Below are 13350 nucleotides of genomic sequence, written 5' to 3' on the forward strand. Positions count from 1 at the left end.
TGCCACAACTTCTACAACTCGCCATCGCTCCAGCTTACCTCCGCCCTGGATGGGCTGCTATGCTGCGTTTAACGGATCGTTGCTATGCTTCGGTGTTAGGATCCGTGGGGTTTCCCACCCGGGTCCTGCTGTGGCTGCTGCTCAATCCATCCCCACACCTTCTCAGGGGTCTTAAAGAACAGAGTGCCCTCGTCTGTCACCACTCAAAGCTGGGCTGGAAAAAGCATTGCGTATGATACTTCTATATGGCGGAGTCTGACTTTGACCTCCCAAAACGTAGATCGGCATCTCTGCACTTCTCTGGAGAAGGCTGGGAACATTCGGACTGAACTATTTTCAACCTTTAACTTGTCAAGCATCCTGGCTCGCTGTGATATAAAGTCCCAGTCCATTTAGCATAGTAATCTGTCCACTACCGGTCATGGCAGAGCTCCCGGGAGCAGAGGGTGTGCCAGGACTCTGTATGCTCTCACTAGGGCAAAGAAAAGGGACAGCGCCTCTGGTGCAACTTCCTCCTGAAACCATTTCTCCAGGTACTCCAGCATGCTTTTCCACTCCATTTTCTTTTGAAACCCGACAATTTGCATATTGTTTCAGCGTGATCTATTTTCGCCATATTCCGAGCGAGCCTCCAGAAGTTTGATTTTTTCTTTTACAGCTGTCAGGCGTCCAGTCATGGCAGTTAGTGCCAGCGGTATCTCTGCCACTGTATGTTCTGATGAGATTACTCGTTCCACGAGCCGGCGGTGATTTGCTCTTAATATGCTCATGCCTGCAACCAACATGTCTATTTTAGCTTCTAGTACCTCTCTGGAGGCGGTGATCACTTGAAGAATGCCCTGCAGGGAGTGACCCTCCTGGGGTCTAGGCTGGTTTGTCAGGCTGCCGCTCTCTTTCTGGGAATCCGCTCCTTCATCTCCTGTTGCGCTCCCCACCTCAGGGACTCGCTGCCTGGATGTCTTCCCCATCTCTGACACAGATGTTTCAGGGTTGCTCTCACCAGGTGTGAAGAATACAGCCTGGGTGGGGAGATTCCGGGCCGACTGCAGACATAAAGTTACGACACGTAAATGATCTCTGTGAATTCTAATAGTTGTAAGGTTAGATGTTTGTCTCAGATTACTTTTGTGAATCGGCCCCTACAGTCATGGCTGTTAGTGCCAGCGGTATCTCTGCCACTGTATGTTCTGATGAGATTACTCGTTCCACGAGCCGGCGGTGATTTGCTCTTAATAGGCTCATGCCTGCAACCAACATGTCTATCTTAGCTTCTAGTACCTCTCTGGAGGCGGTGATCACTTGAAGAATGCCCTGCAGGGAGTGACCCTCCTGGGGTCTAGGCTGGTCTGTCAGGCTGCCGCTCTCTTTCTGGGAATCCGCTCCTTCAACTCCTGTTGCGCTCCCCACCTCAGGGACTCGCTGCCTGGATGTCTTCCCCCATCTCTGACACAGATGTTTCAGGGTTGCTCTCACCAGGTGTGAAGAATACAGCCTGGGTGCGGAGATTCCGGCCCGACAGCAGACATAAAGATACGACACGTAAATGATCTCTGTGAATTCCAATAGTTGTAAGGTTAGATGTTTGTCTCAGATTACTTTTGTGAATCGGCCCCTACATTTTTCTCCCATTTTGGAAATAAATAGGTTTCCTTGATACGTATTTTTCACTCTTTATATATTTTTTTTTCAGAACAAATTTTATTAATTTTGTAGCAGTTGATAGAATACAAAAGAAACACTGCTTCCATAGTGGCAGAAAGACAGTGAGCATATAAGAGCGATAGTGGTCAAGAAATTCGATCAACATTGTCCAATACCCCCCTCCCCGCATTCCCACCCGGTTCCCACCCCCCACTCTGCACGGTGTTCACATTGTCCAAACTTAGGAGCTTAAGCATCATAGTAGCAACGTGTGGTCAGTTCATTTGGGGGTAGCACAGGCGTGGTCTATATCAGTGGTACGTGGCACCGGGGGGTCCAGTAACAGGCCCCTATAGTCTGCCCATTTCTTCCAAATTCGATAATGCTTCCTGGGGCAACCCCTGGCCTCAAAGATCGGGCGTTCCAGTCCCATGCTAAAGTCCATGCCCCGCTTCCACACCCCCACCAACGGAGCCTTGGGGGCCTTCCAGGCTTGGGCTATATCCCGTTTGGCCACCGTAAGGCCCAGTAGGAGCAAATGCCGTTTATACAGATTACCCCCCACTTGTTCCATAACATAAAGCAGACCCAGCTGCGGCGTGCAAGGGAGTTCCCATGCCAACACTTCCTCCAGACAGTCCCACACACCGGTCCAAAACCTCTGCAGCCGTGTACATCCCCATACTGTATGCAAGAAGGAGCCTACCGCACTGCCACACCTCAAACAATCCGGGGAGGCTATCAGCCCCGCCTTCCACAATCGTTCCCTCGTGTAGTATGCCCTGTGAAGGTATTTAAATTGGATAAAGCGCAGATGCACTGTTATCGCTGCTCCCCTAGGGGCCTCCAGGGCTTCTCTCCAGTCCTCCTCCTCCAAGTCTCCCAGATCACTCTCCCAGACTGCCCGCAACTTATCAAGGGAAGGGGAACAATGGGTCACTAATGTTTGATATATGGTTGAGATTTTCTTCGATTCCAACTCCCCCATAAAGACTTTTGCTTCTAGGGGACTGAATTCCGGAAAGGACGGTATGCCTGCTATTGCGGGGGTTAGGGCGTGTCGGAGCTGTAAGTACCTGAAGAATTGGGATCGGGGCATGTCGTATTCATCCTGCAATGCCTGGAACGATTTAAGGACTGTGCCCTTCAGAACGTGGCCCAGCGTCGAAATGCCGATAGCATCCCAGCCCTCGAAGCCCCGGAGTGAAGCTAAGCCGGGCAGCCTCCCATTATGCCACAATGGAGTCTCGCCCCTAAGCCTGTTCCACCATCCCATGCGGCGGAGCGCGTCGCGCCATACTTTGAAGATTACTTGGGTGACCCTCAGGAGTCTCTTCCGGATAGCCGCTGAGTATAAGATAGTATGGAGCGTGTGCGGGTCCATCATATACCTCTCTAGGGCATAGGTCGGGTCACTGCGATCCCCGTACCACCATTCGTTAAGGACAAGTAAGTGCGATGCCTGATAGTAGGACTGGACATCAGACGTGGCCAGCCCTCCACAGTAGGTCGACAGGAAGCAGGTGCGGAGCGCCACTCTTATTCCTCCCCGGTCCATAGGAACCGACCCAAGGCTGAGTTCACCTGTCGAAACCACTGCTGCGTAACTGACTATGGGTGATTCTGCAATTGGTATAAAATTCGGGGTAGGGCCACCATCTTAAAAATGGCTGAGCGGCCATAGACATTCAGGGGCATCCTGGACCACATCAGCATATCCGAACGGATCTTGTCCCAAACAGACACTATGTTACGGGACCACGACACTCCCTGCACATCAGTCAGAAAGACACCAAGGTACTTGAGGCCTCCCGCTGCTTCCTGAAGGACCGAGGCCCAGGGGCCCAAAGTCCCCCCATCGCCCAGGACCCACAATTTCGACTTCCGTGTATTAAGCCTAAGTCCTGATACCTCACCGAAAATGCGCATTATTTCAAGGACCCTCGGCCCCGATTTATTGAGGTCCGTAAGAAAGAATAGGACGTCGTCCGCATAAAGTGCGATCCTGTCAGACGGGCCTCCTACCCATTCTACACCGCGCAATTGGGCATCCATCCTCACCCAGGCCGCGAGCGGCTCCATAGCCAGGGCAAACAGGTAAGGTGAAAGAGGGCATCCCTGCCGGGTGCCTCGACCGATGGTGAACGAACTGGTGGTGGCTCCCGCTATTCTGACTGCCGCCGTCAGGTCCGTATATAACAAATGAATGCATGACAGAAAACGTGGGCCCAGATTGAGCCGAAGGAGGAGGGCTCGGAGGTATGACCAACTCAAGGAGTCGAAGGCCCGATCTATGTCCGCCAGCAGGAGGGCCGCGGGGATACCCGCCGCTCGCACCGCCTCCACCACTAGGTGAGCGCGTCATATATTGTGTCTCGTTGCCCTGTGGGGCATGAAGCCAGCCTGGTCGGCATGGATCAGGTCCGTGATGTAAGGGAGAAGACGGTTCACCAATGCCTTCGCCAGTATTTTCGCTTCAAAGTTCAGCAAAGAGATCGGACGATAAGATTCCGGACTGTCTTGGGGCCTCCCTGGTTTGCAGAAAACCACAATCTCAGCGTGTCGCCAGTCCGCTGGTAATCTGCCATGATCCCTAGCCGCCTCCAGGGCCTTCTTATAGCGCATCCCCAATTGGAGATGAAACAACTTCATGAATTCACAGGGGAACCCATTGGGCCCAGGGGCCTTGCCCGTGTTTAATCCGCCCAGAGCTTCACCAAGCTCCTCTGCCGATAGTGGGAGGTCCAGTCGGGCTCGTGCCTCGTCCGAGAGTGCCCGGGGTGGAAGGTCCGCGAGAAATCTGTCAATCTCCTCCGCTGGGAGGGATTCCCGGGGGGCATACTGTGTCTCATAATATTGGGCAAACATCTGGGCCAGGACCACAGGGGCCGAGATAGGACCGCCCGCGACATCTCGGAGACCCGGCAGGGGCTGGGCTTGATAAGCATCTTGACATAACCTATATAGCATTGTGCTAGACTTGTCCCCCCATTGGTAGATTCTGCTCTGCGTAGCGAGCCACGCCTGTCGGGCTTCATCTAACAATAATGAGGTGTACGACCGCTGACTGTGCAGTAGCTGGTCCACGGCATCTCCACTCTCCCCCGTCAAGCATCTCGCCTCCTGGCTCCGCACCTGGGCAGCCGCCTCCTCTATTTCTAGCCTGCGGGCCCTACGATTCACGGCGCACCATTCTATGTCTACGCCCCGAAGGACCGGTTTGAGGGCCTCCCACATGGTCATGGCATTTATACTCGGGTCCTCATTCTCTGTCCAGTAATGCGCTATAGCCTCCCTCATGTGTGATTGATAGTCGTCGCGCTGTAAGTGCCATACCGAAAGACGCCAGCAAAACGGTTGTCGCCTCACACCAAGGCTCAACGTCAGTGCGATCGGGGAGTGATCTGACAGGCCCCTCGGAAGTATGGAGGTGGAGTGAACCCTGCCTATCCAGGGTTGTGGGACGAACAGGTAGTCCAGGCGTGAAAAGGATTTGTGGACCGCAGAGACAAATGTATATTCGCGATCGCAGGCATGTTGATGTCGCCAAGTGTCAATCCATCCCATCCCCCGCGCCATCCTACTCAACCTTGTAGTGGCATCCGACAATTGACCCCCCCCAGGCCTATAGCGGTCGAGCCCCCCATTCATCACATCGTTCCAATCACCACCCACTATTGTCAGCACATGCGGGACATCTGTCCATATCTCAAACAGTCGTTCAATCAGGGCGTCTTGGAGTGGGGGTGGAGCATACACACTACCGAAAACCACTGGCTCACTCCCCAGTCTCCCCTTAATAAAGACATATCGACCATGCACATCCAGCCATTGTGTATCATGTGTGTATGAGACCCTACGGTGTATCAAAATCGCAACACCCCTGGACCCTCTCGGGAACCCAGCATGGAACACCTGTTCATATCCGTATCTACGTAGACTAAGGAGCTTGGTGCCCAAGAGGTGTGTTTCCTGGAGTAACAATATATCTGCTCTTTCAGTCTTCCCCAGACGTAGAACCGCACCTCGTTTAATTTTGTCGAGCATCCCTCTCACATTCCAGCTCAAGATTCGCATCGAGGCTAGCGGGGGGTTCGCCCCCAGTTCTTCAGCCGCCATCAATCTTCCAGACTCCGAGATCATCAGGCCACCGAGGCCACACACACATACTCAGTTGCCTCCCGTTTCCCATGTACACCGTGCTAAAGCCAGCCCCAACTTCCCTCCCCACCATCCCCGGATCCCCCAAACCCCCGCCCCCTCCCCTACACACCCTCCCCAGCCCCAAACTATACCAACAGCCCCCCCTACAACCCCCACCCCATACCTCAGCAACATTGAAGTACCTGTCGCGGTGCAGGCAATCTCAGCCCTCCAACGGGAGGCCCAAGACCCACTGCACCAATGGATCCCACCCAACTACCCACAAAGTATTCAACTACTTCCCACCCAACACGCGGGAATGAACTCCGGGAGTAGGCCCGCTCTCATACGAGCGTCTCCCGACCAACCGTCCACCCATGAATAAGGAATCATGTAGTCAATCAGTACGTGGCATGTCCAAGAGCAGCGCTCGGCCCACTCCCGCCGTCAAGGCGTCGCACCAACCCTTCAATTCTATGTCCAGAACCAGTATGAGCGTGTGGGTCTCAAGATTTCGAGGGAGAAGGATCTGTTTCCTCCGGTGTTTCCGCCGTTTCATCGCCAGGAGGTGGGCGCTTCTGAGAGCGCAACCTCCAATTACTCTTGCTGCGTGATCGTCTGGGCGTTTTCGGGGGTCTCCCGTTGGTTGATGAGCCGGAGCCCTTCCGAGGGGGGGTGTTCACCTTGACTCGCACTGCCTCGTCTGTCCACTCAAACACGTCCTCCGGGGAGTTGAAAAACTGAGTGCGAGATTGGAAGACCACACGCAGGCGAGCCGGGAATAGTAGAGCATAGGGAATCTTGAGCTCACGCAGCCGTGCTTTTGCCGCGGTGAACGACTGTCTCTGCTGTTGGACTAGTTTCGTGTAATCCGGGAACACAAGGATCTTATGATTCTCAAACATTGGTGGGTCCTGGGCGCGGGCTTGCCGTAAGATAACATCCCTATCGTGGTAGTTGAGCAGTTTGGCAATCACCGAGCGAGGGCGAGCCCCAGTGGGCGGTTTGGGAAGAAGTGCCCGATGTGCCCGCTCTACCACAAAACAGCGCGACAGGGAGTCCGGGGGGAGCCATCCCTCCAGCCATTGGGTCAGGAAGGCCTCTATATTTCCTTTCTCGCAGCCCTCCGGGAAGCCTACAAAGCGCAGGTTGTTTCTTCTGGCCCTCCCTTCCGCATCCTCCACCCGCAGCGCCAGTCCCTTCTGGATCCCTTCCATGGCAGCAATTCTCTTTTTGAGATTCACCACGTCGTCCTCGACTTCAGTGATTCGGGATTCTGTTTCGGTGATACGTGCCACCGCATTGCGCAGGTCCTGTCTGAGCAAGGTCACGTCGGCTCCAACCGCTCCAATTTTCGCGTCCAGCATGTCCCTTGATTGTGTGATCGCCGCCATCAACGCCGCGTTGTCCGGCCCAGTGCACTGGGGACCTCCGGATGCCCCAGCGCCCCCACTGGGCCCCGCAAACTTGTCCATCGGGCCCTGCTTGGGAGCGTTCCCACTGTTGCCCCCTCTCGTCATGTCGCTGGCGGAGTGTTGACCCCAATCGTGGGGGACCGACGGTCCAGGGGCACCCCCGGCTGGATGGGTGGTCTCTGGCGGCGAGCGTCTCCGAGGTGGCCCAGGAATGTCGTGGCCCCGTCGGCGACCGAGTGTGGTGCACCCTTTGATGGAGCAACTACTGTTCACCACACTGCTAGTGGTCGGGTAAGGTGCTGCACCACGCTGTCAGACCACGCGGTCGATGGGGGGTTCGCCCACTCCACTGTATGGTCCACCAGGGACACCCCAGTGCCCGCGCCACGCTCTCCGGCGTCAAGATGGAGTCGTCCCCAGGGGCCACCGGTCGGTCTGTTGACCCGTAGCAGTCTGTGTGGGGTGTTCCTCTCAGCCCTCTCCCCTCGCCGTGGTCCGAAGCGACCGCCGAGTGGGTGCACTCTAAGTGTCCGGTGCCCGGGGGAGGCTCAGCAGGGTCACGCTTCCAATGAGGGGGGGGAAACAGGTAGGAGAGCCGGTATAGCGGCCGCCCTCCCACTGTTCCAGCACCACTGTGCCCCGCGGCTCGAGTCCGCCGCCGAGAGGGCCCAGATACTTCCCCTCCCCCGTTAGGCTGCGCTGCCACTCCTTACTCCACCTCGACCTCCGTCCGGGCTCCGACTGCTCTCCCCTCCAGCCGCTGTGTCCGCCTCTGCTCCGAGTGGCTGGGTGCCCGCAGGGTCAGCCCAACCGTCACCGCCGCTCCGCAGCGTTTCGTGGCCGGAGCGGCACTTTCCGCCGGCGCTCCCCGGCTCTACACTACTTCCGGGCGGTCCACTCAGCAAGCAAGGTCCCGGTCGCAGCGTGTGTTGCAGGCCTCATCACTGTCCAGGCTCCCAGCAGCCGTAATGCACCGATTCCGGACCGCCAGGATGCCGAAATTGTTGTCGAGGGGTCCCCTCCGGAGCTGCTCTCCGCCACTCGATTCAGGGTGCAGGTTGGTCAGGGCGACGCAGGATTTAGGGAGGATAAAGAATCGGCGGGACGGAGCTCACTCAAGCTGCGTCCGCCATGATCGCCGTCTTGGCCACGCCCCCACTCTTTATATTTTACCAAAGTATTTGTTATATACCCTGTACACATTGAAAAACCATTGCAGGATGCAGCTTAGTTGTTGGCTCAGGGTTCCTCGGATTCTTGGTGAACTTACTAGTCTTATACATCCCAGCAATAATAGACGTCCAGCAGACATAACAGTATATTGCTTTAAAAAATTAGCCATACTTAGAAGAAGTTACAAGCAAAAATGTTAGCATGTTTTTTACCTAAATTTCAATATTTTATTAGTTGAACTGTTAGGGCCTCATTACAATGGCGGGTTTGAGTCCGCCCGCCATCGTAGCGGGGACTGGGACCGCCTGCCTGTAAGGCGGTGGTCCCGCAACCCCGATTACGATGAGACCGCCACCATGGCTGTCGCATCGCCCATACTTTGCATTGTGTAGAGGGGATGCGATCGGCAACCCCCGCCACAATGCAAGTACGAGGCACTTGCATATCCCCGCACTACGTGGTAGGCACCATGTGGTGCCTGCCACATGGTGCAGGGATATGTAGGGGGCACCATAGGTGCCCGCCAGTGCACTTGTCCAAGGCTCAGGGATGAAGGGGGACCTGCCTGGGGCTCCTGCATCGGTTTCTGCCTTTCTTTTAATGGCGGGTTGCCCACCACTAAAAGACCGGTAGAAAGGGATATAGTAATCCCTAAAATGCACCGCTGCGATGTTGGCCTATGTTTTCATTTCGCAAGGCGGTCGGAAAAGGACTGTCTTTCGAAACTGTGGAGAGCAGTCTTTGCGACCGCCATGCTGCCGCATTGATTCCCTCTGCCATCATAATATGGCGGGGGAAAATAGCCCTTTGATGGTGGAAGGACCGCCACTGCACGGCTGGCGGTGGCGGACCCTCCGCCATCATAATGACCCCCTTAGTTTCTATAAATAAACCTTGTAGGACCTGAACAAATGACCCCTTGCTGAATTCATAATGTTGTCTACTGTTCATAAATGTATAGTTTTCCAGGATCAATGATTGCTTTCACACCCATTTCTGCCACTAACTGGAAGGAGGTTGCATGCACAAAATATTGTAAAAATAGGTTATGTCTCAGTAAAATGTCAAAACTGTGTAGAAAATTTTGGTTTTCTGACAAAAGTGCCTGTTCCTGAAAGCTGAGAAGATCGTGATTATAGCACCACAGCCCCTTTGTTGATACCTTTTTCAGGGAAAAAACAGATGCTTTGTTCTGCAGCACATTTTTCTAAAAAAACACAAAATTTGCTGTATTTTGGCCAATGTCTCCCTTCCCTCCAGGGAAATCCACAAACTCTGGGTACCTTTAGAATCCTCAAGACATAGGAAGAAACAAACACCAATTTGAGGTGGATACCTTCTGTGGACAAAAAGTTACAGGGGCCTAAGCACGAAGAACCCTATATAGGCAAAAAAAAACTTAGCACAGGGTGGGGAAAGGCCTAGCAGCGAAGGGGTTAATGCTGTTAATTTTTACTGTTAATGCGGTTCGAAACAGACTGAAAGTTCCACAAATCAAAATGGAGAACCACATAAGAAATGTGCCTGTATCCATAATATTGCTGATTTTTAAAAGCAAACCTTGCCCTACTCTTCGTGGACATGTGGAATGTTAAAGGTTTTGCAGCCTGTGTTGTGAATACCTGTTTCAAATGTGACTTTTATACTCTCTGTCATGGGCATACCATCAATGAACTGCAGCAGGAGGCTCACAAGTGTCCACATGCCTTGTACAAATCAAGAAATATCCGTCATACATGTTTTTTGTTTAGACCCTTGCTAAGTATATAATCTGCTAAAGCTGCTCTATAATTTGACAGGTGAATAAAGTGTCGATCCGGATATGATCAGGTTCGTGCCTAGTGCATTGAGAGAGATCCAAAGTGCATGCGGGCCTCGCACAATACTTGAGCGCATGCAAGGGCTGTAGAAAAACATATGTGTGATGCAAATTAAAAAAAATAGGCATGGGGAGACTTTTTAGTCCTGCGAAATCTGTTTTAAAATGTTGGAGACATCATTATCAGGGCATTAACATGTTACTTAACTTACATACTTACTTACTTCTGGGAAAAATACAGAATGACCATCTGCAGGCTCACACTTAAGTAAGGCCCAGATACATATGCATTACGGCATTGATATACGTGTAGCTTAAAGAAGGAATTGCTTAAATACATCCAGCCATTTTGTTCTTTTTGGAGGTCTGTGTTCTGCCAGGGGCACCAAAGTGTGCTAGTCCTACATGTACAGGCAGTCGGTGTGTCCAAGCCTTGTTACCAGCGGCGGATGAATATTGGACTGTGTACAAGTACCATATGAAGGGTTTAAGACTACCGCAGACAGTCAGCTTGAAAAGTGGTTTCTGCATGCCGGTAGGATCCTACTTATACAAAGTCATACAAGGGGCAACAGAGAAATTCTATTTAGAGCTGTTGACTTTTTACCTGTAAAATATAAAAACTTGTCACTCTACAACAACATTTCACCCTTCACCTGAGTAATGCTGCATGTATGTCATATTATGTATATACAGTGAATACATGCATTCTCTTCAACAACAGCAGCAATACTTGAGTGTTTCAGTGCACAGCACATTCTTTTTCACAGGCTACAGGGACTGATGATGTGTTAAGGAAAATGTATTACGATACAAGTGGGGTCGGACGCTTTGGAAGTGCAGAAGCTTTGATTACGAGGCCGAGAGTTGAAAAAGAGCTGGTAAATAGAAATCTGGTGAAGGAGTGGCTCTCTGGAGTAGAGGCATATTCACTCGATAAGACCGCTAGGAAGTGCTTCAAGAGGAGGCCGATCATCGTTAAAGCGGGAATTACTTATCAATGGCAGGTGGACATCATCAGTCTTCGAGATCTATCAAGACACAATAACGGAGCACAATACATATTAATTGTCATAGATGTATTGTTGCAGTATGCGAAAAGACGGGAACTAGCGTCACGGTGGCCTTTAAAGACATGTTCAACAAAGGCCAAACCCCTCAGAAACAACTGCAGACGTGGGAAAAGGATTTTTAAACAAACCATTTCAGAACATATTAAAACAACACTTGGTTAATCATTTTATAAAGCACACGGAGGTCAAAGCCGCAGTGATTGAATGTTTTAACCAAACTTTAAAAGATGTGGAGATATTTCAGAGCTTGCAACACATACGTTTATAATGCCAGTGTGAGAAAGTGCCCTCTTTCTTGCATAGTATGCCCACACTTTTTCCTGAAATGCTGATGTACTTTGACTGAGTGTGCCATGGGCTACTGCCAATCAGGTGCCCAGGGCCTGTGTTCCTTCCCTAAAAACTGTATTGAAACCTAAACCCAATTGGCATCTCTGGCCATATGTCAGCCCCTGGTAAATGGTACCCCAGGTACCCAGGGCCCGTGACCAGAGAAGGCCCCTACGGGCTGCAGCACTTATTGTTCCACTCTTAGAGGTCCTGTACCCTGACACACACACACTGCCTTTGCAGGCTGAGTGTCTTGGTGCAGGACAAAACAAAGAGTCAACATGGCATACATCCCTGTGTGCCATGCCCACAAAACACTGCCCTGGCATACCTCAGTCACCCCTCAAGCTGGATGCCCTATACCAGTGGTGTGGGTACAGGTGCATCAGCCCTGTACCCCTACAGTACCCAGGTCCATTCCTGGGCACTGTAAGTGCAGTGCTGCCATTAAGAGTATATGGTGCTGAGAGGTCGTCATCACAAACTCCACAGCACCATGATGGCTACACTGAAGACTGAGAAGTTTGGTATCAAAGTTCTCAGCATATTAAATCTACACTGATGCCAGTGTGGGATTTAATGTAAAGTGCATGACAGAGGGAAACTTAGATTTTCCCCCTGAAACTAACCCACAACCAGTGTTCTGACTGAGAGGCTGCCTAGGCTGCCACCGAGCAGACATGTTCCTGGACCCCTGGGTAGAGAGCCATCCGCTCTCGTGGGCCTGCAACAATGCACATCCTGGGGCGAGGTGGTAGGCCTCCTCCCCCAGGATGGGCAGGGGAAGCTTCAAAGGCATGCCGCCTTTGTGAGCTTCTCCAGGCCACTTGCTGTACTCAGCAACTGGCCCCCACCAGTTCTGACCCCCACTCTGGTGGGAAGACATGCAGGAAAACCTTAGTGAGGAAAGGGGGTGTGCCAGCCTCTGCCAACCCCACCCCTCAGGTGTGGGGAGGTGAGGTGCAGCACAACTCCGGGCTCTCGCCATCTTGAGGATGGGGAGCCCTACCCAATCAGAAACAGGCTCCTGCCCCCCCTCCCACTGGAGAGTGGCAGGATAGGGGGTGTACTCCCCCAAGGGAAGGGACCCATTGGTCCCTGACCTTCCCCTACCTGTAACACCCCTAAATTTAGTATTTAGGGGCACCCTGAACCTTCCTTCCTCAGATCCCGATTCCGAAACTACAAGAAGAACAAGAAGAAAGAAGACCTGCCGTGCTGCTGCTAACAAGAGGATGACACCAACTGACTTGGCCCCAGCACTACAGGCCTGTCGACCCTCAAACCTGCTCCTGCTAAACCCCGCATCTCCCGTGAACAGCAACCTTGAAGACTCCGGAGGACCTGACTGCCTTGCTCATCCAAAGACTGGGACTCCCACAAGCAGTGGTTCTGCTCAAAGATCTACAACCCCTGGTGCAAGCCAGGAACCCCAAATCCAGCACACTCTGCATCTGCCGAGCCCGGCCCGTGCCTGAGTGGACAAAGACCATGAGGACGTCCCCCTGGCGACTGTGACCACAAATCCAGCACTCAAGGACCCTCCTCGATGATCCTGATGACGCCTGCAGCCTCACAACCAGGGACCCCTCCAACCGCAACCAGCTGAGGGTAAGATTTCCCGACACCAAAAGACACATCTAACATGGGCTTCTATTGAAATTCATAGAGCATATTATCAAGGCCATTATCGCCGCGTTATCGGCAGTTTCCTTTCCGGCGATAATGTATCACCTGTCCCCTGAGGTCCTTATGC

The sequence above is a fragment of the Lissotriton helveticus genome, chromosome 3_1 (genome assembly GCF_964261635.1).
Source record: "Lissotriton helveticus chromosome 3_1, aLisHel1.1, whole genome shotgun sequence".
NCBI classification, from domain to species: domain Eukaryota; kingdom Metazoa; phylum Chordata; class Amphibia; order Caudata; family Salamandridae; genus Lissotriton; species Lissotriton helveticus.